The sequence below is a fragment of the Alligator mississippiensis genome, chromosome 1, assembly GCF_030867095.1.
Source record: "Alligator mississippiensis isolate rAllMis1 chromosome 1, rAllMis1, whole genome shotgun sequence".
Classification (NCBI taxonomy): Eukaryota; Metazoa; Chordata; order Crocodylia; family Alligatoridae; genus Alligator; species Alligator mississippiensis.
Genome location: NC_081824.1, coordinates 345,318,145 through 345,338,082, shown reverse-complemented (window position 1 = coordinate 345,338,082; position 19,938 = coordinate 345,318,145). Strand labels below are relative to the sequence as shown.

General features: G+C 46.0%; 1 protein-coding gene across 6 annotated transcripts in view; it reads right to left on the bottom strand.

Annotated features, from left to right (window-relative positions):
* LOC102558564 (interleukin-1 receptor type 1) overlaps positions 1-6,718 on the bottom strand; it is a 49,849-nt gene extending 43,131 nt beyond the window's left edge. The window contains exon 1 of one of the 6 annotated variants that reach the window (XM_006269717.4): positions 6,571-6,718. The gene's annotated coding sequence lies outside the window, so the exon portion shown is untranslated. Of the gene's footprint in view, positions 1-5,607; positions 5,761-6,003; positions 6,244-6,279; positions 6,431-6,570 lie in introns of those variants that run through there. The other 5 variants (XM_059721012.1, XM_014600452.3, XM_019485040.2 and 2 more) reach the window with 5 other exon arrangements.
* Between the last annotated feature and the right edge of the window lie 13,220 nt (positions 6,719-19,938).

Sequence of the window (19,938 nt, the reverse complement as noted above, 5' to 3'; positions counted from 1 at the left end):
CCCCCACCCCCTCAAGGTGGGTGAGCTAGCCTTGGCTCAAACTGTCTATTGCAGCTGAGCAGGGAGGTGTGCTTTAGCCCCTGGCACCTGCAGACATGTGGCTGCATTTCTGTAATCAAAAGTGAATGTCTGTTCACTTGCTTATTGGTTCAATCTACACAGCTTAGCATAATTCGCAAAGCCTGAATCAATCAATTCAGCCTCAGGCTTGCTGACCATCTGTACTCAGCCTATGTGTACCTGAGGCATAAGCACATATGGTATCCTTCATTTCCCTGTTTTGCTTGGAGCCAAGGCTCTCACGGTTTATTGGGTACTTTCCAGCTGTGGCAAATGGTTATCACCACACTCAGCTGTGTCCTAGGTCTAATTTTTGTAAAAAAGCCTTGCAGACATTGTGCAATGTACATAACACCATATTTGTGTACACAGCGCTTCTAGCATTTAGAGACATCCCCATCATCCCAAAAGCATGCTTTACCACCATTCTGCAACTGCTTACATGCATAATTGAGTGTTCTGTACAGCTCTATACTGTCAGGGTACCGTTCCACAAAACCACATCAGGAGAGGGTAGGCAGCACCCCCCCCAAACATACAGGTAGACATATGAGCTGCCTACATATGTGCTGGTTCATGTTCTAATTAGAAGGCATCAAGGCAAGTTAATCAAGTTTGCTCCACGTTCTAATTAAAATGCTCTACCATGGCTTCACTGGCACGTGGATAAGCCCCCATGGGTTTAAAAACAGTCAATGGGGTGATTTATCTAAATCTTGTCAAATAAAGTTTAAGTAAAATGTCCCATAGCCATTTTTAAACATGCAGGGGCTTAATACTCATGACGTTGAGGTATTTTAATTAGAGCAGCTCTCTGGGAACCACTCTTATTAAAACACCCCCTACCCAGCCTCCAAGCATGTGTATAAGCAACCATGTATTCCATTGATATCCATACTGTTAAAAGGGAATAAAGCTCCAACAGGCAAGAAGCAGAGTTCTGAAGAGATCAGACATTTACTTGCTTTGATACACTGGATCTTTATCCAAGCAAATAAATGCCTGATCTCTTCAGAACCCTGCTTTTTGCCTGTGATGCTTCTATTCAGGAAGAGGTTTCTGTGGTCTACTAGATCCTGCTGTACTAGGAAGTAGCTTCCCCTTACAACAGGGGTGGGCAAAATGCAGCCTGCAGGCCAGATGCGTCCTGCCAGGCCATTCTATCCGGCTCGCGGGGCCCCTAAAAAAAAAAAAATGTAGAAAATTAATATATATCTGCCCCTGGCTGCCTGTCATGCGGCCCCCGATGGCTTGCCAAAACTCAGTAAACGGCCCTTCACCTGATATAATTGCCCACCCCTGCCTTACAGCCAAAGTATTTCCTTGCTCCTTCACAAAGGCAGACTATGGGTACATGTACCCTCAGTGATCCCAGTCCAGTTTGAGTGCTCTCTGAAAACCAGTTATTGCAAACAAATGCTTCAATCCTATCGCACAGCAATAAAAAGTTTCACTATGACAGCCCCAAACCTCCACTGTCCCCAGAGTTCAACAGTTGCCATAGCCAGGCCAAAACCTGCTAGCCATGGATCTTTACTAGTCTGAGGTAGCCAGTTTCCAGACTGCCTGCAATGGCAACACACTTCCATAGAACCACAGACTCTCTTCATCACCGCACTCTGATGCTGGTGTTCTTGCACTGGGCCAAAAGTTCATGAAGAAATTCTGAAACAAGGGCCGTTAATCCTATTTCTGCAAAGCAATGTGATGCCACACTCCATGCAAGTTCTCTTGCCCCAGGAGAATGCTCCCACAATGGACCCATGGCTGATATACTCCATTATAACTGTACTAAACAGTAGGGCTGTGTGGAATTTCGCCAGCTGTTTTGAGCTCGAAACAGCGAAACCAAAAACAAAATGAAGGGCTTCAAAACAGCCTCAAAACTAAACAAGGGCAGTTTGAAACATTGTGAGTTTCAAAGCTGAAGTTGGGCTTGCCTGCAGGGAAACAAAAAGTAAGGAGAGGGAGGTGCAAGAGTGGGGAAGGACTGCTCTGATATTGACTGTGTAGCTGGCCAGTGTCTGTGATCCTTCCCTGAGGTCCCTTCCAATCCCAGTGCTCTGGGGGAGGGATAGAAAAACAGCATAAAAGGCAGCGTTGTTTAAACTGGCCTGCTTTCTGCCTTGGGGTCAGTTACTGAGCTATCTTCCAGAAGCTCAGCAGCATTAGACAACAAAGGCTACTACCACTGATTTCCTACTTGCTAGCCTAGCAAGTGGGATTCAGCAATTCCTTTTGCTTTCTTTCTAGCCCCTTTTATTTTTTTATTATATTCATTGATTGATTACTTTATTTATTCTTCCCCCCAGAATCCTCTTTTTGTTTAGTCTATTTTGATTCTTTTCAAATCTTTGCTCTCTCTCACAGTATGTATTCCATTCACTGTGCAGGGAAGCACAGCATAATTATATTGCATATTATAATATGGAATTTATATAGGAAAACACAAACATACATTTATAGATTTTTATCTTATTTAGTACATAAATATATACAAACAAACATACATACATAACACAAATATACATACATACACTTATCTTAATATCTACATATATTACACAAGTCAGATAGATAACATTACAGAAGAAGAGAGAGATTTTCCAGCACACTAAGGCAAAGACAAGACACAAAGAAACATACCATGAAGCATGCTGGAAAGGCACCTGGCAAGCTTTCAGGGAGGGACAGAAGAAGGGGTAGAAGGAGAGCTGTAAGTTCCTCCCCTCCCCCCCAAACTGAGACTGAGCCTCTTTACTACAACAAAAGGCATGAGGCTGGTTGCAGTGGAGATGTGAGGCTCCAGGTGAGCTCAGCTTAACTGCCTGGGATGCCAGCTTTCGGGCTGAGACCCTTTGTCAGGCTGAGGAAGCACCTGCAGAGAGAGAGAGAGAGAGAGAGAGAGAGAGAGAGAGAGAGAGAGAGAGTGTGTGTGTTGTTCCTGGATGAAAGGAATAGTAAAGAAGCTAGAGGCTGGCATGCAATGCAGGCAAGAAAGCCAGTCAGTGGAAATCAGGGAAAATGGCATCAGAGGGTAAGGGACAGGCTGTGTCAGAATTCCAATATCTATATTGAGTCCATGAGTTTCTGTACCTACTATCTAGGAGGTTGATGAAGTGCACTTATAGGCTCGTCTGTAAAAAGCGGTTGAACTGGCACCCGTCTCCTTGAAACTTGGCATGCCCCAATTCCTAGAAGGGCTCTATTTGGCCTGATATGAGAGATGCACACTCAGGACATACAGTTCCTATCAGAGCTGTCCACATTGTTTGGTAAGATGCATTATAAGCAGGAAGAAAGCATGTCAAGACAGCCAAGGTGTTTGCACCCACACCTAACTTCTAGTGAGAAAAGATTTTATCTTGTTTTCCAAAAAGATTTAAGAACCTGTTAACATGCCTATTTAAATGTTAGGATTTTGCTATTAGTGGGTAAATTTATCTTTCAAATAGCAAATTTTACTCTTGTTTTGTCTTGACAGTGTATTGTGCATATATGAAAATATGTACATGGGGACAAGTTAAACAAATATGGAACTGCCAAGTTGAAAAACATGATGTTTTGCTGACATCTCTGATTAAATTCTTTCCATTTGGGATAGATTTTCAGAGGCAGCTTGGATTGCAAGGCTCAATCCAGCCTCTAGCTAGTTATATTATCAGTACAGCATAGAATACAGAACAACAGTTAGTTATGCAGAAGAAAAATGGCATGGAACAAGCAACTGCCAGGTTTAATTTTAAATTTCTTTAGACAGCTCTGCCAATACACACCTCTTGTGCAAAAAATGACTTCAAGGATACATCTTTACTATATAGTTAACCCAAGGTCTTTTTCAGGTTTTAGTCCAACACTCTCCACTCCGTGCCAAGACTAACAAATACAAACAAAGGTACTCTCTCCTGACCAGATTTAAAACCCTACTATCCCTCACTGGGGGTCTAGATTAGAACCTAGCCTCTGCTTTTACTCAAGCAGTACAAACACAAACTAAATGATTTAGTTTTGACAGTCCTCCACTGCCCTTCCCGCAATTCCTCCAACCCCTCAAAAGGACACACAAGATTTCCCACAGCTGACTGGAAAAAAAAAAAATCACAGCAAAGTATGCCTGCAGAAAGAACCATGGGATAGTCTCACCCAGACATATCTCTGAAGGGAGACAGAGTAAAAGATGCAGATTTACAAATTTACTCTGAAGATGCTTGGCTAACCTGGGTACTAAATGATCAGGTAACTGCAGGGAAGGCACAGCCTAATCAATACTTCAAACCAGTGCTTGGAAAACACACTTGTGCTAACAGTGAGTAAAGGGCCTAGTGAATTTAGACGCTTCAGCTGTGTATCTATGAACAATTTTACTTTCCCTTAAAACGGTAAGTTTCTACTTCTTAAAATTAAAAGTAACCTTAGCAAGTGAAAAGAGAAGCATTTGCTGTCTCCCATGCTTTCATGCAGACTGCTAATAAAACTCACTACTTTGCAGGGCAGCAGGAGAAGAAAATTAACAAGGCTGATCATTTGTACTGCTGATACGCAGAGTGACTGTCAAATCATACCAATTTCATATTTCTGGCAGCTTTCCCAGAGCAATCTGGAATTATGTTCATGAGAAAATGAGGAGGAGTATGGACAGATTTCCTCCCATTGCTTGCACAGATCACTGCATAGTGAACTCCAAGCTTATCGAAACATCTCTCCTCCTCCTCCCCAAAATAAAATGATCACAACAAACCCATTCTAACTAATACAGACACATACATCTTACCAAAATGTCCCATTAGAGTATCAGCATTCTGGACTTGCACATGCTGCACAACACAGCCCAGATATGAATAGTGTTAAAGAATATTTAAGATCCTGTGGTCTTATCAATTGACTAATAAAGATATTAGACTTTTGGTTATTTCAAATACATGGTTAATGGTGATTTTTATACAATTTTATATTGAATCTTGTGCTCTTTGTGCTACAAATACTTCTGATAATTCCATAACTAAGCATAACCATGCTACAATTTTACTTTCTAAACACTATTTTCTACTCTTTTTGCACTCAATGATCACAGTTTTTAGTAAGCATGCAGTATAAACCTGATGTAAAAGTTCTCTGACAAATAAGGAAATCATTGAATACATCATAAACAGAGAAAAACCAACAGATTATAAACACGGATGCCTTAGTCATGCAGGCACACAGTCAGGACATCCAAAACAAACAACGAAAGAAAGGGCAATGAAACTTAGTTTAGCCATTCAAAACAAATCATAAATGACACTACAATGGCACTTAGTTCAAACACTGAATTCCTTGGCATAAAAATACAGCTGAAAGCCTTCCAGAGCTAATGCCTACTATATTTTCCCAAATAGCTTTTTGCACCATATCCCTGTATTATGTAATGAATCCAACTTTAGTCATAAGTAAGTTGGGTGGAAAAGCTAAGAAATCACCCCTCTCATATTAAAATAGAGGAAGAAAAAGAACAAACAAATGTATATACAAATGATCAATGTACAGTTGTAAATATACAACAACAACAACATTAAAGTTATCACCCATGTCTCCATTCAGCAGAAGCTCAAGTGATGCACTACCATCTACTCCAAGATTTAAAAGCCTCTTCCACCTCACAACTTTCATCAAGTGTCTCCCCTCCCACCTTGGCTACTGCCAACTCCTCCTAACAAACTTGCCTAAGACCTATCTTGACCATGTCCAATCAAGGAGTAGGATCATAGGAAAGTCGAGTTAGAAGAGGCCTCAAAGTTATCTAGTCCAGCCTGCTGCTCAAGGGGGGGAGGGGGATCATCCCCGACTACACCACCCCAACTAAGCCTCTTCAACCTGCTCTTGGTAATTTCCAAGGATGGGGACTCCCTAGCTCCTCAAGGCTCCACCACCACAGTCAAAAAGCTCATCTCCAACCTAAAGTTTCACCTGCCGCTGCTGGAGGCTGTTGCTCCTAGTCCTGTCCCCTTGGGCCACAGAGAAAAGCCCATCTCCAACTTCTCTGCAACCTCTCCTTGGGTATTTGAAGATGGGTATCAAGCCCCCCTCACTAAATAACCCCTAGTCCTTGTAGCCTTCCCTCCTGCGCCTGGCTTCCTCAAATCCTGTGTGCTGCAAGGCGCTGAACTCTTTCCAATCCCTCCACATCCTCCCTAAAGCAGAGGGAGGATTTCCTAGAAGAGGGTGGAGATCTTTTAAACGGACCTGGGATGCGGCTGGGAGCAAGTCAGAGCAGCTTGGGCAATGCAAGCCCTTCTTCCCCGAAGCCTGCCTGGCTGCATCCCAGCGGCACAGCCGGGCCAAAGATCTCCCCTTAAGAAACACCTCTCTGAACGACTGCAACACCCAAACGCAGCCTCCCCTCCTGCACGCGGAGCACCCCAGCTCGCCCGCCCCGAGCCGGGCAGGGCTGGGACTGCACGATCCAGCCCTGATTTCCAAGCAGCTCCCCCACCCCGCGTGCAGGAGGCTCCCATCGCGCCAAGCCAAGCCCACCTCCACCTCCACCTCCGGCAGGGGAAGATCCGCCCGGCGGACCCCGCCACAACGACTGCCCGAGGCAGCACCAGGCCGGCAATAGCAGCCACAGGGCGGGAACACCAGCGCCGCCTCCGCTCCAGCCGCTCTACCGGCCGCGCTGAGTCAGCCCTGGCGGGGCCCCGCCCCCTCGGACACGTGCGGGTGCTGAGTCACCCCGCGCCGAGCTCCGCGCTGCCCCGCCGGGCCCGGGGGTCATCTGGGGTCAGGCCTCCGGGCCCGAGCGTCCTGCTCCGCTCAGCAAGCAATGCGGCGCTCTGGGCTCGGAGCTGACGCCTTTTCTTCGACCCACTAAGACATCGCAAAAAAAATAAAAATTTCTGCACGTTTTCAGGCACACGCGCCCTTCCTCAGGCTCAGGGAAAATTAAAGACAGTAAAAAGTCCTCGTAAGTAGAAAAAAAATTGCATTTTTTTTTTGCAATGTCTTAGTGGGTGGAATAAAATCATCTCTGAACCAAGAGTTCTAGAGTTTTGCAATTCTTTTCATCTCCCACCAACACGGCTACCAAGCACATCCCTGCTCCTCTTCTTTTTAGCGGAGAGCAGTGATGCTCAACTGGGGGTCACATTGCCACAGCCTGGGGTGCAGTGAGAGCCCGTCGGGGTACACCGTGCAGTACCTGTTAGTCTTGTCAGAAGTACAATAATTATTGTATTTGTAGAATAATTCCAACCCTCGGACAATGTCTGATCGATAATAGGCAACGTGCTCAAAATGCACAATAATTTTGGAAATATGGGTTGCAGCTGTGTTGGTCCACAGGCAAAAGCAATCAGAACTCTTGGTAGAGGTGATATTTTTTTATTACATCAACTAACTAGATAGTTGCAGAAAAAAAATGGAGACAGCTAATTGACGCAACAAATGCAATACTCAAATCGCTCTCAGGGAGACCAAACTGACTTGAAAAAAAAATTTATTATTATTAATGTATTTTGTGTTCCAGGTTAAATCACCTAAATCAGTTCCAAATCATACCAATAGAGCAGAGCTCAATTGTTCCAAAACCCATACCAATTGAGGACTCAATTGCTCTAAAAGCCACGTGTGGTGCTACAACTGAGTATTCTCCATCGCAGGCTCTCACCCTGGGACTTCCGATACTCCCCAATCCATTGGCAGGCATTCTAGTGCAGGCCCAAGCCCAGAAGTCTTGGCATTCAGCTGAAATCACTCAGGAAAACTAAACTAACCTTAGGGTTTGTTGTCAGCACTTTCTTATGACAGCTTACCTCAAAATGAAGAAATGTTTCAACTATGATGAACCAGTTCTCACTCACTGACGTGTTACAGTGAGCAATATAAAGTAAATAAGACTTATTTGCATACTTATTTGGAATTTTTTTCAGTATACGATAGTTTTTCAGCAAAACTTTTTTGTACCAGGACCCATTTGCAAACACTGATGGCCAGTCTCAACCCGGTGTCCCTCACTCCCAGCTCACTGCCCCCCAGCCCTAGGGCCCCGCCCCCCAGTATGTGGGGAAGAGGGTAGGTATGTGGGGCAGGGGGAGACCAAGCAGACCCTGGCATGCTGGAACACTGCCAGCCTGCAATGGAAATGCTACGATTTCCCACAGATTTTTCCTTTAAAGGAGAATCCTTTTTAAAAATTTGAGGCCCTTTCATATACAGGTTTCCTCAATTTATGTGGGTTTGATTTATGCAAATTTGCTCTTATGCGATGACCCTTTTTATACCTGAAATTCAATATATGTGAGGTAAATTCACTGTTATACTATCAGCATAGTTGCACTCCCTCCTCCCCCAAGCAAGTAAGTCTGAGAGGCGAGGGGAAAGGGCTGTGAGCAGAGGGGATGGGTAAGGGGAGGGGAAAGGGCTGTGGGGCTGGGGCCCCACTCACCGCAGCCCCTGCTGCAGCTGCTCTGGGAGCGGCTGATGTCAGTGGTTTGTAGCTGCTGGGCTGCACCATGCCCCAACCCCCCCCGGGGCTCTACTACCCCCAGGACACCATGCCCTGAATCCCCCGGCGCAGTGCAGCATAGCCCACTGGCTGCAAGCAAGCAGCATCCACTGCTCCCAGGACTGCAGCAGGAGCAGGCAGCCACCTGCAGTGGGACAAGAGTGTCTGCCGCTCCTGGGGTGGCAGCAGGGGTGGCACCAGGCTCTTTGTGATGCTCAGGGTGGGTGGCAGCCCCACTCACCCCACTGCTCCACTTCTCTCTACTCACTGCAGCTCCTGCTGCAGCAGCCCGGGGAGCGGCCGACACCAGCTGCTTGCAGCCGCTGGGCTGCACCATGCCCTGAACACCCCACCATGGTGCAGCCCAGCGGCTGCAAGCAGGCAGTGTCTGCCGCTCCCAGGGCTACAGCAGGGACAGGCAGCAGCCTATAGCGGGATGAGAGCGGGCTGGGGACAGTGGCCACTACAGGCTGGGACCAGCAGCAGCACCAGGCTCTTCCCAGTGCTCAGGGTGGGCTGTGGCAATGGGAGGGGGGCTGCTGCCACCCCAAAATTTGCCAGAGCTCCCCACAATCTGCCCTCCCAGTACTGCTGCCGAGCGCTGGGAAGAGCATGGTGCCGCCACCAGCCCCAGCCTGCAGTGGCCACCATCCCCAGCCCACTCTTGTCCCACTGCAGGCTGCTGCCCACCCCTGCTGTAGCCCTGGGAGCAGCAGACACTGCCTGCTTGCAGCCGCTGGGCTGCATCATGGTGCGGGGTTCAGGGCACGGTGCAGCCCAGTGGCTGCAAGCAGCTGGAGTCAGCCACTCCCAGGGCTGCAGTGAGTGGAGAGAAGTGGAGCAGCGGGGCTGCCACCCACACTGAGCATCGCAAAGAACCCAGTGCCACCCCTGCTGCAGCCCTGGGAGCAGCAGACACTTCCAGCTTGCAGCCGCTGGGCTGCGCCATGTCCCTCTGCCCGCCCCTTCCTTAGCCCCAGCCTCGCTCACTCTCTCCCTCCCTCACCACCGTGGGAACACATCCCATCTGTTTCATTGTAAACTGGGTTTGCTTTATGTGAATTCGATTTATGCACTGCTCCTGGGGAATGCATCTACCACATAAATTGAAGGAAACCTGTAGTCTCGAGACCCATAGGTCAAGAAAAGCTGATCTAGAACACTGAGGAGGGATGAAGGTCATCATCAACACTGGTACTGGGGTCTCCATGGAAATCATCCACAGCGATGCAAGCAGAGGCTGCTGCGAAATGCAGTCCAGCTGCTGGCCAGATCCACCATTATGTCCACTGCTGATCTAAGGGGTCCATGAAAGATGACTGATGAACCAAATGTGTCTTTGACTGCCACTACTTATACTGCAAACAGAATAAAGCACTCCTTAATAAGTGAAAGAGGAAATTTTATTAAATAAAGAAAAGTTGCTGAATATGGATTTCAGCCTTTCATGAAGTGAAAGCTGAACTGGCATTTTCTGTGGGGTGCCTAAAGTCTAAAAATGCTAAGAGCCAGTGGCTTAGAGACCAGCTAGTGCCACCCTGCTCTACCCTCTGGTTAACCTCAGACTAATATAACTGACCACCTCTCAAGTTTTAGCTTTCTTCCTTGTCCCAGGTTTAAGGCTGCCATCCCTTCCCACTCTCTGTGCCCATCCCAACCAACCTGATTTGAAGTCAACATCTATCAAAACACACTGTCCATGAAAAACAATCAGGCAGTTTTAGCAAAAGACAAATGTTTCATTCCCCTAAAACAGTCCCTATAGCCTGCACATGCTGAGCTCTCTGGATCACATTTGTGTGGGCTCCTGCCAAGGTCCATTTCCAAAGGTTGTTGGTTTTACGTTCCCTTTTCAATGTTTCTTGTCACTTCATGGGTCAAGGGAGCAGGCCTCTCTCTCCTGTATTAGGCTGGCCACTTTTTTTCTGTCCTTTGTTTGGTGCTCTTCTTTAACCAGTTCCAATCATGATACACAATTCCACCTAAGGAAGGTCAGGCTTCTCCAAACATCTATCTGCCTTCAGATTTGTACCCCCTTCTCCAAATGTTAATCTCCCCTTAGCTACACAGAGACTATACAAAGTGCTATATGTATCCTATCTGCTTATAGGATCTAGCACACCTACAATATTTCCTTGTGACAGTATGAGATTTTGGAAAACAACCATGTTTTCAAAGTCTTATTCTGGAGCACTTTTAGGGCCCTTTGTTTTTCAAGTCTTGACAAAACCATCATTCAAAAGACAAAAATACACTTTAAAAAAGGGCACACCCATGTCATCCCAGCCTGTTTACAAATTAACAGTGAAATGTACAGTGCATATGTCTCAGTGGAGGATTTTTCTAGTAAGAGAACCTTTGCTGTATAAGTGTTTCAACTGCATATCTGTCCAGAAACTAACAGAATTAAAAAAGAAGTAAAAGAAGTTTTTGATATGCTAGGATTTCTTGTAAAAACCCAGGAAACAGAATAGCTTTTATTAATATTTCTTCTGTCTGTGCTACACCATTGTAGATCTAGTTATTTATTGCTTTTCTTTTCTTTTTTAAATTGTGATCTCCCATTCTAACTTTCTGAGACTGTTCTCTTTGTCTTCTGACTATGAGTGCAAACAAGCATATGCAGAACTTGACTCAGGTTTAGGCGACTTAATTTAAGCCACCTAACATGAGCCAGGATTTGTGAGGGAAGTGTTTGCCACTTGCTGGGAAGAGGTGCAGGCAGCCAGAGGCAAGTAAGTCTATGGGGGAGGGCCTGGCAGGATCCGGGCCAGGGGAAAGCTGATCTGTGGCGGAGGAGGTCTGAGGGGTGAAACTGACAGGTCCAGGGAGGTTGGCGGGTCTATGGTATGTCTGAGGAGGGGGATAGTCATAAGGCGGCGTAAAATTAACCTGGTCAGGGTCAAGGGGTAAAAACAGGCCAGCCCCAGAACTGTGATGAGCGTCCTAGGGCTGTTCTATGAACTCATGCGGGTGTTCACTAGGCTGGGTTAACCTCTGCTAGATAGTGTAAACCTTTTCCTGATCTAAAGTTTGTTCACCTAGGATTGGTTAGGGAAATCTTATGTATGTAGTAGCATTTGTACATACCCTAGACCACTGACAGTTGTCCAGGGTTTTTTCCTGAACTAAACTGACAGATTTTAAACATGAGACCTAGCATACAGAAACATTATAACTTTGCTGTTTTTCATCATAACTAAACAAGTTTTTTTTTCCTCTTTCAGTGTTGTTATTCTGTCCAGTTTGGGGTGGAAATTATTATATTATATATTATAATTTTGAGCTGAGAATCCACACTTAAAATTAGTTTTTGCAAGATTTCCACATAGTCGGAGACAATTCCTGGATGTTAAAAACTTACCAGGAGAGACCTTTATTTTCCAGAAGATGTCACAGTGTGATGTATTGCAGCTTTGCAAGATCACACTTTCACTGAATGATTCACAGCCATTTTGAGACCTAATTCTATTTTGTACGCTACAAACTTCAGAGACAAGGGAAATATGATAGAAATGGCTGACTAATTTCCAGTCATCCACAATCGAGTTTCTATGGATGACTGCCAAAAGAAAAGTTCAGGGATTTTCCCAAGATAATTTGTGAAGTTTGGGGTATTTTATACATATATATTTGTAGATCAGTTATAAAGTTTGAATTATTAAAACATTCTAGAGGTGTTTCTTCCAATAAAACTAGCAATACAACAGGGGCTGGGTAAGCACTTAGAACTATAGGCAAAACACTTTCCCCTTCCCTATATTCAGGAAAACAGAACCTCATGTGTTTTTATAAAAAAAAAAAAAAGATTATAGCTAAAATAATACTCAACACAATCTTCAGTTTCTCCTTCTAATAGAAACATCCCATAAGGCCTGAGTTTTAACTAACTGCCTCAGGAAAAAGGAGATATAATATCTAAGAACACTGAACAAATACCAATTTAACATTGCAGCAAGAACAACAATGTATAAGTGAGAGAACTACTTAAAATGATAATGCAGATTTATAATTTGGCTGGTTTAACAGGACCATATGTCCTTTCAAAAGCTAGAGGCCAGTTAACTCTTGTTATAATTAGTAGGTTCAGCTGGAAATGGTCCTATATTCCTCACAAAGAGCTTAGAGACTACAGGAAAAGGACAGTTTCCTGCAAAAGATCCCCAAAAACAGGGATTGAAGAGAAGGAACCACGAGAAGCAGCACCTTATCTTGAGGGACCATGGGATACCTTACAAAAAAAAAGTTTGACCAAAAGATCCAAGAGGCTTGGATGTGCAGGGACCAACAGAAAGCAGGTTGGCTTAAAACACATTCCTTAATTCCAAATCTTGTAATTAGCCCCCCAACCGAGGTTCCTCTAACTCTCAATTCTTGTTATATTATTCATAAGAGGCACCAATCGAAAAAAGATTAGGTGCCACCTGTTCCAGATTAATTGTTGAAACAAACAAGGGAAGTCCCTACCACAGACATATTAAAATCTAATTGTATACAAGATGCAAAATAGCTAATATAGACAGAGACAAGAGATAGAGGAAAAAAACAGAAACCTTAGGAGCAGAATTAAGCAGAAGCAGTGAGAATCTCAGCTCACAATTTACTTGGCATTTTTCAGAAAGTGATGTTTGAGGTATTCTTCCCTTCCCAAAAGCTAAAAAATATAAATATAAAACTTGTGCTAGGTGCTATGGGATAATGTCACTTGAGTAAGCCAAAAGTCAAATCTTACAAACAGAATATTTGTTATATGTAGGCATTTAGAAAGGCCAGAATACCAAAGGCGAAAGAAAGAATCTATACTAGATTTAATCTGCAATTAAACACACATTCATGTAAATTACTTAATCCCAACATTAGTTATATGTAACAACTTTAACACTTCCACAGTAATGTTGCAAACTTGGTCCCCCTCTAGTCCAAGTAGCACCCTTCTGCTGCAGACACTGGGTCCTAGCAGTGTACCTTCCAGTGCTGGGACCCAGGTGGGTCCCAGCAGCGCCAGAGCATGACTCTTATCTCCCAGCCTGGGGGGAGGGGGAGAGGAGGAGCGTGAAACCCCTGGGACAGGGAGATCACAGCTGCCACAGTCTTCCAGCCTCGGGGGCCTCATGCATCCCCCAGACTAGGAGATCATAGCAGCTGCATCTCCCAGCCACAAGGTTATGTGAGGTGCCCCTGTGGCTGGAAGCCCCTCAGCTGAAGGACTCCCACCTGCAGGAGTCTGCTTCTTGCCAGTGCAGGGGGAGCCAATCCTGGGCTCCCCCTGCATCAGCAATAACACATGCTGGGATCTAATACGCAATCCTACAATCACACCTTCTGCCATGCACATGTGGTAGGGCAGGAGGCACAACTGTGTGGATCACACGTTAGATCCCATTCCCATTGTGCCTTTACCTGCACATTTAAGGGGGCCAGGGTCATCTAATCACTGCAAAATAATGCCATTCACTCATAGTTTTAAATCTTACTGAAAGATTCTTCAGTCCCTCTGAAATGGGCTTTCTGAATGAGAGGTGGAATTACTAAATAAAAACATAAGGTACCACGATACATAGATCAGCCCACTGTGACTTCTTCATCCCTTACCATCACACAGCCACACAGTGGAATATCTAGCCTTCTGACCAGGTCCCACCCTTTCCAGAGATCTGCTACCTTTCGCCAGTACTCATAAGCCTCCTACCATACCTGACATTTTTCCATCAGGTACAAAGGGCTTCAAACACAGTTGACAGGAGTTAATACACATATCTACAGGTTTTGCAACATAAGTCTTGCAACACCCCCTTCATCTTTCATCAGAATGCTAACTCACAATACCAGTCAGCCTTTGTTTTATTACTAGAACAATTTCACTGGAAAACGTCCCCACCCTGAGGCCCTCAGCAAAAACTAGGCCCCTCTCCCGCTCTTCTTCAGCTTCTCCCTCCAGAACCAGGCTCCCTTCCTTTATCTTTCAACAGGTCCCACATGCAGGTAGTAACAACTTTCCCCCATTTCTTTTAGATCTTCCTTTGAATTTCATTAGTTCCCCACACCCTCTACAGCTGCTCATTATAAATCTCTTTCCAGACCAGCTCCAGCCCTGGTCAGTTCATATTGGCCAACTATCTTTCCTCTCCCTCTTCCCCCTAGAAAAGGGCACCATTATCCTATAATGTCACCTATCTGAATAGCTGTAGGTATTTATTAGCTGCAAATATCTTTGTATGTTTCAAAATAATTATTTCATAACAACTCATTACCAGATACTTTTCTCACAGAAAAAGAAAAACAAAATGTAATTCTCACAATGGTTTCAACACATTGAGAACACATTTGTAATTTACTGCTCTGAATTTTATCATTGATAGCTTTACTGTTCTACTAGTGAAATGTTGCCGTCCTCAAACAAGGGAAAACAGAATCAAATATGGCAGCACAGTTAGAAGAGCTAGTTCATGGTTTACTGTAGTTTAAATATAAGGAGCTGTCTAGAGCTGGGAAAGGTATTCAGGAGTTATAGCTGGTGGATCTCACAGTCTATGTACAGATAGTCAAAAAGTTCGAGGTGGAATCAATTCAGTCTTTGCAAGTTTCTCTAAACTGCATAGATTGAACCGATAATGAATGGAGCTGACGAGTTTTCAATTGGGAAAGGCAGGCGGAGGCCTGCTCTGACCCAGGCCAGAAGACAGGGGGGCACTCAAGCATGTTTCCCAGCCTGCCCCCACGGAGGAAAAAGCCCTCCTTCTGGTGCCGGGCCCCAAGCCGGGCATCTGGCCATAGGGGGAGCCCCAGAAAGAAGGATCAGGCTCTGCTGCCTGGCACAAACCCCCAGGCAGTCCAGCATATCTTGCCAGCCGCTACCAGTGCTGGGTTCTGGCAGCACATGCAGGGAGGCCCAGGAAGCACATGCAGGGAGGCCCAGGAAGCACGTGCCAGGCGGCAGGGCCCAATTCTGCCCTCTGTGGAGCACTCTATTCCATGGTTCCCCTTGACAGCTATTAATTGCTCCTTTTCTTTCTTTTGTGTTGTTTCTAATCATTCCATACGTGTCTACATCAGGTTGGATTATGCTGGGGAACTCAACAGTGGAAACATACATCTCCTACTTGCTCTCACTGCACACCTGTCAAATGCCCCCCAAAATATCATGTAACAGCACCAATAAGCTCATCTACACTTGAGAGCATGAGACTAGTGATGGGTGTTCCAGAAACTAGCTACGTAACAGTTTTTCAGCATTCAGTACAGATGGAGTAGAAGCAAGTGAGTATGGCATGTTTTCAGGGTGGCACCCCATAGCATGGGGCAACATGACACCAACATGCCCTCCTTATCACCAAAGCTGTCCCCCTATGTTAACAGTGAATGAAAGATGTCCTCCAGTACTGCTTCATGACGCATAAAGGTAGCCTCAATTATCCTGATCTCCTTGGGCATGTATAAACGAAACGGAGGCCCTAAATTGAAGTGGTGGATTTTAAAAAACACCGCTTCAATTTAGCATTGATTAAGCCCCCGTGTCATGCATACACCTTACCTGCCTCTCCAGTGGGGAGAGGAGGGTGAGCTGCCAGTGAGCGAAGCAGTCCCTGGGCTGGGAGGAGGGTGCTTCCCTCCATGGCAGTGGCTGCCCCCCCTGGTGGCACCCACCTGCAGGCACCCAGCTTGGGCAGTCCCAGGGGGCACTGCAGCCGTGGAGGGAAGCACCGAGCCCCTGCGCAGCTCAGGCAGGCAGGTAGGCTCCAGAGGGGGTAGAGATCAGGCTTACCACTTTTCTTGGGTGGAGCCTGCTTTTCTAGGCTGTCTGCAGGGCTTCCTGCTGCACTCCTACAGAGCCCTGGAACTGCATGGAGCCTGGTGTTTTACTTCACTGCTGTAGGGGCAGCAAACAGTTTAAAGCAAGTTAATGCTTTCGCACCACTTTAATGATATCAGTGTTTGCACGCCTCAGCGGCATTTTGCGTGTTAATTCCAGCTGCTGTAGGAAATTTGGTGGTGTAATGCACCTTAAATAACTTGGGCACAGCAAACTAAAACTCCTCCATGGAGCGAAGCACCGGGCTCCGTGCAGCTCCATGGCTCTGCAGGAAGCCCTGCAGGCAGCGTGGCAGCAGCCTGGAAAAGCAGGAGTCTGCCCAAGAAAAGCGGCAAGCCTGATTTTTTTATTTCCCACCCCCCCCAGAGCCTGCCTGCCTGAGCTGTGCAGGGGCCTGGTGCTTCCCTCCGCAGCTGCGGTGCACCCTGGGACCATCCGAGCCATCCGGTGCTTCCCAGGGGGGTGGAATGGAAGCACCAGCCCACCCCCGCCACAACCGAGAGACCACTTCACCCACCAGCAGCTCATTCTCCCCTTCCCACCACCAGAGAGGCAGGTAAGTCAATGGGTGTGTGCATGACATGGGGGTTTAAATCAGCCCTAAATTGAAGCAGTGTTTTTAAAAGCGTTTTTATAAGGAGTTTATATACACTTCAATGTAGGGCCCCTGTTTCATCTACACACGCCCTACTCAAACTTTCCAAGCCTTGCCAATTCCATTGGGTACTGGAAAAGTACTCCCCTCCCATGACATTCATTCTCTAAGAAAAAACAGCCATTTATAGAGAAAGAGAAGTCAGAACTTAGTTACACAATTCAACTGGGAATTTTTAACGCAAAGGTTTGGAGAGAAGAGGTTAAAAAACTCTGAGGTTTTGCTTCAAACGTCAGAAAGAAGGAGGAAGCAATTGTTTTCATTTGTATAATTCAGTTAAGAGTTAGCAACGCAGCTCAAATTCTTCCTTATCTCCACCCTTCATTCCAAAAGCTTTTAGGTTTTGGTGTTCAGCAAGTATCACAATGAACCACTTCATAATGTGGGGAGGAGCAAACAACAGAGGAAGCAAAGTGGTGTGAGATAAAAATAAAGCTAAAGAAAACAGCAGTACAGAACAAAAATAGACTTATTTTATCTTTAAATATAAATAGTTCTATCCACATTATATCACATTATAGACAGGCATTTTCCTCCTTTTATTTAAAAACTTTAGTTCACAGGTCTAGGGAGTTCCAAAGTCACTGTGAAAATCATCATGAAAAGTGGAAATCTATATTCCGCCTTTTTTCTTTGTTGTTTTATTTAATAACATTTCCTCTTTCACTTAAGGAGTGCTTCACTTCCTTCATTATATTAAATAGTGGCACTCAAGGACATTTCAATGTTCAAGTCTGGCATATGATTTTCTGCTCATTAGGATACGGCTTTGCCTATCTGCATACAAATTTGAATGGATAGTGGCTGCTCTACCTCACTGTATACCAGTGGTTCTCAACTTCATTAGACTCAAGGCACCCCTCAAAAATGCCAGCTCTTAGTTTTCAGTCTTCTTTTACTATAGAAAAATAGTAGAGCAATTTTTCAATTGCAGAGAACTCAGAAAGACTGCAGTGTGGCAGGCCCAGGCCCTAGGGGCAGCCATGATACCCCTGGTGGACACACGGCTTCTGTCCCCTCTGGCTCCTCGGGGTACCCTTCCTTTTCTCTTTTCCCTAGCACAACCTGACCAAATTATTTTAGTGTTACAGGGAGGCTGCCCCAGGGTCCAAAAGTAAGCCCTAGCCTGTTTTGGCCAGTGGGTCTCTCCCATATCCAGGTGACTCCAGTCCTGTTCTTCAAGCTGGGGGGGCGGTAGGGGGCTCCTGTTCCCATCTGTGCCTCAGGGCACTAGTTTCTTTAGGGACTACTTGTGGCCTCCTTCTCCCCCTGCATCCATGCCCATGCCTTGCAGATATCGTTTTAAAATGTCCACTGGGCCAGGCAACTCCACCAGTTATCTGTCTAATCCTTCTAGCCTGCTGAGCCCCAGGTCTGGCAAGGCTTTCTTCTCCCCAGGCCCTTGGCCCTAGTTTTTGGCTCCTGCCTGTCCTAGGTTTCAGCCCATTTAGTGTCAGTCTTCAATGGCTTCAGCCTCCCTACTGTGGCTTTACCCTTACAGTCTCTGGGCTCTTGGCTCCTATATGAGTGTCATGCCTTTGTCCCAGACCACAGGCTGGACCGCTCCCACTGGCTTTGGCTTTCTTAGCCTCAGCCTGCAGCTGCCCATAACCCTCTAGGTCCCTGAACCCAGGCTTGACTGCCTGATCCTGGCCTTAGCCCTCCCATCCTTGCCCTAACACAGCACAGCAGCCTCAGCTCTCTGGGCCCCTGAGCCCAGGCTAGGTTGCCTGCTACTGAGTGCCTGCCAGGCACTCATCTATGGCCTCCACACCTTCCCTACAGCCACAAGCCAATCCTCCAGTTATTAATCAGAAAATAGACACAAGCCCACTGGCTGTATAACAGAGGTCTCCGCACACTGGGTCATAAACTTCCCCACAAGCTGTAAGTCCTCCTGTAAGTCCCCCTTCTTTGCTTGCAGCTTTCGGGGACAGCTTGAGCACTAGACAGTTCTTCTGCAACTACCTTGCTCAAGAGCTCCTCTCCCTGCTACCTGCAGGGCCAGACTGCCTCCACACACACACCCTTTTTGTCAGGTGGTTCCTCAGCAACCCACAAGGATTTGCATTTTGCCCTGATGACCAGCCTGCCCTTCTCTATGGCAGTTTAGGTCAGCTGCTTGTGGCTCTTTGCTTTGGGCTGCCTACGTGTCTGCCCCAGCACAGCTTACTGCTTTGTAGCCAGCTCCCAGGATAGTTACTCCCTAGAGGTAGCCCCTATCCCCATGGGTTTTGGCTGCTGGCTTCCTGGCAGCTAGGCTTTGCCCAGAGGTGGGTCTCACCCTGACAGGTTAACCTGCTGCAGCGCTCCTGTAAAGTAACAGGAGCCACTGCCTCCCTGTTAGTAGGGCAGAATGTTTTTAACACTATGGATTCCTATTTGAATCTATCTCTGGATTACATTATCTTGTGAATCATGTTTGCACACCTAACATGCTGACAGTGTGTGGCACCTCACAGCACCCTTGAGAGGACCTCAAGACAGTCCAGCGTGTCTCAGCACCTTGGTTGAGAAGCAGTGCTCTAAACCTGGCCTTCTGACTCTGGCTCCTCTCCTTTGTGTACATGCCATGACACAGCCATCTTTAAAAGTCCTTCCTTTAAGAGGGAGAAGTCATTCAAACTGCTGTCCAATCCTCCTAGTCCCTTTTACCTCCAGATTTGTTTAACAGGCTATGGCACCACTGTATCAACCTTCTCACCTTAACTCACTCCTTAATCCACTGCATTCTAGCTTCCTTCCTCTACTTCAAATAAGCTGTTCACTTCAAATGACAAACTGTAGCTGCCCCAATGAACTTTTTCTAGTAAACCGCAAGTCCTTCACTCCATGTTCTAAACAATTCTAGTCTTGGTACTGGTGGTCACTCCCTGTTCCCAGATATCGTAAGTCTTAGCTTCCTTGTGTTCTTCCAGCACCAATTTGGCTAGC